At 41.0% G+C, this 4,294-nt stretch overlaps 1 protein-coding gene across 1 annotated transcript in view; it reads right to left on the reverse strand.

Moving 5' to 3' along the window:
• Syne2 (spectrin repeat containing, nuclear envelope 2) overlaps window positions 1-4,294 on the reverse strand; it is a 282,755-nt gene that overhangs the window by 201,105 nt on the left and 77,356 nt on the right. The gene's annotated exons all lie outside the window — the stretch shown is intronic.

Here is a 4,294-nt window from a genome sequence, read left to right on the forward strand (position 1 = left end):
CTGTGGCTCAAGTGGTAGAGTGCTAGCCTTGAGCTGAAGAGCTGAAGGACAACGCCCAGGCCCAGAATTCAAGCCCCACAACCAACAAAAAAAGAAAAAGAAAAAGAAAAAAGAAAAACAAAACCCACCTAATGGAACATTTTCTGAAAATTACTCCCCTATTGAGAAATCCTACTATAAGAAATTTAGAAAGTATGCTACAAAATTTTAAAATAACTGGTAGAAGGCAGTACAACTCCCATTTACAATTTGATACATTAAAGCAATCTTATTAGCGCTAACACCCACTTATTATTTCAATAAATTGCTTATGAGACCTAAGAAAGGAGATGATATGGAAAACTACCCATTAAATAATCTTTTGAATTTACCGTTTATCAAGTATTCTCTATGCCTCTTCCAATTTGATCTAATCATTCTCTTAGGACACGGACAGTAGCATTACCCTACCAAAACAGTAAGGAAATAAACCCAGAAACACAGAGTGCACACCACAGCTTTCTCCCATTCAATAAAGTAGGATGGAGATATAGTCTAAATGGAGGAGCACTTGCCTAACATGCTCAAGGTTCTGGGTTAGATACCAAGTACCACAAAAATAAAAAGCCAGAAACTGAAAACAAGATGTTGGATTGATAAATGTTACTACTGCATAAACAAAGGTTTGTTATCAAGATTTCAAAGACAGTAACAGTGTTATCTACAAATCTGCATTGGGTGGTCCAATGCTGTGGTGCTAAGCATTGAGAAATGGCAGAGCTACCAACCGTCTTTGCATTTCTTCCAGCTTGCTAGGTGGCACCAATGGCGAATGTTCAGCATCTTGATTTTCAAAAGCCAAGAGAATATTTGAATGATAGTCAAATCTGTCCATCAGACTCTGAAAGAAATTGACCAGGACAGAAACCAAGTTTATTACTAAATATAATGATTAAAGTCATCTCACCTCAAAAGTTTTAAGCTCCCCCTTCTTCTCTACCCCCCCAACATACACACACTGCCCATAACTAAGGTATCTGAATCTTTCAACATATGTGTATTAAGTTGGAACCACTTACTTAAGAAGCAGACTATATCTATGGTAAAATTATTATCAAACTCTTGTTTTTGGATGTATTCTCTATTCCTTTGGAAGTTCCATTACAATCAATCTCACTGACAGATTCTCTCACAGCATTTGACTAAGGTCTCAATCTCCCTCCAAGTTTACTGTTGCCAGGTGTGGCTGTAATTCTAGCTACTCTAGAGGCTGTGATCTGAAGGATAGAAGTTCTAAGCCAGTCAAGGCAGAAAAGTCCTCAAGACTCCATCTCTAATTAACCACCGAAACACTGGACTGGAGGTATGGCTCAAGTGGCAGAGCATCAGCAATAAGCAAGAAAGCCAAGTGAGAATTTATGTCAACCTAAAAAAACAAAAACAAAATGACCATGTACATAAAAGTATCTCCTAAGCCAGGCACCGGTGGCTCCTGCATATAATCTTACATACTCAGGAGGCAGAGATCTGAAGATCACTGTTCAAGCCAGCCCAAGCAGAAAAGTCCATGAGACTCTTATCTCCAACTAACCACCAGAAGTGGAGCTGTAGCTCAAAGTGGTAGAGCACTAGCCTTGAGCAAAAGCAGTTGGAGATAATGCCCAGGCCCTAAGTTCAAGCCCTATGATCAACCAAAAACAAAACAAAACAAAATCAACTAAGTATCTGCTGGATCTCAGATGTCAGGAAATCCCTCAATTACCACTGCATTGGCTTCTAAGACAAAAATCTTCCACAAGAATAGACCCTAACACAGAGCTGATTTTTCATGTCTCTCTGTCCTTTTCCAACCTTGAATAAAGTGATTCTTTCCTGGGTCAGAGCCTTGGCCTCAGAGTGGCTCCTGGAGGCTGGCAGCTCTTCCTGCACCAGCTCTTCCACCTGCTGGAGCCACTCTTCCGTCTCGCGGAGGTGGGGGGGCAGCGCATTGTTCAGCTCTGCTTTCCATGTATTAACCTGAAAATAAGGGAAGATACCTTTAGTGGCACTTTAACCACTTATTTTTTTCACATTTAATTTTTTTTTTGTTTTTGTTGGACATGGGGCTTTAATTCTGGGCCTGTGGGCTGTCTCTCAACTCTTTAGCTCAAGGCTAAAGAGCCACAGTGCCACTCCCGGCTTTTTCTGTTTAATGTGGTGCTGAGGAATCAAACCCAGGGCCCCATGCATGCAAGGCAAGCACTCTACCACTGAGCCACCTTCCCAGCCCCCACATTTTTTTTTTTAATAATTTCTCTTGGGCTAGGAAGGTGGCTCAGTGGTAGAGTGTGGACCTACCATGCTTGAGGCCCTGGGTTTGATTCCTTGATACTACATAAACAAAGATCAATAAATAAATAAAATTAATTTTAAAAAATAAAACCTTCTTTAAAGAAACCATTTATCTGAAAGTCAAGACTGAAAAACGGTCAAACTTCTTAGTTCTAATTATCACCTTGAGTTGGACACTAGTGGCTCACACCTGTAAGCCCAGTAACTCAGGGGGTTGGATCTGAGGATGGCAATTTGAAGCCAGAAAAGTCCCCATAAGACTCCTATCTCCAATTAACCACTCAAAAACCAGAAGTGGGTGGGTGCTGGTGGCTCATGCCTATAATCCTAGCTATTCAGAAGGCTGAGATCTGAGGATTGCAGTTCAAAGCCAGCCTGGGCAGGAAAGTTCATGAAACTCTTATCTCCACATAACCACCAGAAAACCAGAAGTGGTGCTGTGGCTCAAGTGGTTGAGCGTTAGCCTTGAGCTGAAGAGCTGAGGGACAGCACCCAGGCCCAGAGTTCAAGCCCCTTAACCAACAAAAAAATAAATAAATAAACAGAAGCAGATCTATGGCTCAAAGAAGTTCAAGAGTTCAAGCCCCATGACAAAAATAAATTAATGAATGAATGAATAAATATCACCTTGGGACTTGCTGATTTGGGAATATAGTTTATTCAAAATTATTTTTTTTAAATGTTGGGATAAATCCATAAATTTTATGGGGAAATTAAGAGCATTCCTTTAAGCAGGGATAATCATAATTAAGGACTATAGTTTAAAATGTGTCACATTCTTGTGTTCTTTGACAATGTGACTTGTGATTCTATGCTGCTCATAGATCTGTGGAGTACTTTGTATGGTAACTGGAACCATATATTCACACTAGCTAGCCCCATCTTATCTCCCAACATCTGTCCTTCACCAAACCTTGCCCCAATCCAGGCACACCTCTTCCTTCCTCCCCTCCCCACCTTCTTTTCCCACTCAATGTGTGAGTCACACAAACCTGATGGGCTTTCAAATGAGATTTTCCTTTCTTCAAAGCACCATCAAATCACATCACCATCGTTCACACAATTATTCATTCATTCGTGATCAAACATTTACAAACAACCTACTGGGAAAGAGCTGGGGATAAAATGACAGAAAGTAGCTAGAGGAGAAAGGGTATGTGAGGGTCACCCACCATATAACATCAAGTGACTTACTTACAATGTACCTAAAGATAAACACACAACATATTACCCCAGTGTGCACCATTTAAAACACGTGTGTATGTACATTTAATGTCTATTTTGCAAAAATATCTACAACAAAAAGATAAGACATTCAACAGTTTAAAATGATGGCCTAAGGAGAAATAGGAATGGGTATAAAAGGAAATTGAAACACAATAAAATTAATGAATAAAAAGCAAAGCAAAGCTGAACAGTAGTGGCTCACACCTGAAATCCTAACTACTCAGCAGGCTGAGATCTGAGGACCAAAGTTTAAAGCCAGTTCAGGCAGAAAAGTCCATGAGACTCTCATCTCCAATTAACCAGCAAAAAGCTGGTAATGGAGCTGTGGCTCAAGTGGTAGAGAGCTAGCCTAGAACAAAAAAGCTCAATGATATTGCCCAGGCTCTGAGTTCAAGCCCCAGTACCAGCATAAAAAGAGGAAGAAAAAAACCAGAGGAGAAGGAAGAAAAGGAGGAGAAGAGTCGGGTACCAGTGGCTCTTGCCTATAATCCTAGCTACTCAGAAGGCTGAGATCTGAGGATCACAGTTCAAAGCCAGCCCAGGCAAGGAAAGTCCATGAGACTCTTAGCTGCAATTAACCACCAGAAAACTGAAAGTGGCGCTGTGGCTCAAGTGGTAGAGGGCTTGCCTTGAGCTCCAGAGCTCAGGGACAGTGTCCAGGCTCAGAGTTCCAGCCCCAAATCCAACAAAAAAAGAAGGAAGGAAGGAAGGAAGGAAGGAAGGAAGGAAGGAAGGAAGGAAGGAAGGAAGGAAGGAA

This window comes from Dipodomys ordii, unplaced genomic scaffold, assembly GCF_000151885.1.
Source record: "Dipodomys ordii isolate 6190 unplaced genomic scaffold, Dord_2.0 Scaffold2, whole genome shotgun sequence".
Lineage (NCBI taxonomy): Eukaryota > Metazoa > Chordata > Mammalia > Rodentia > Heteromyidae > Dipodomys > Dipodomys ordii.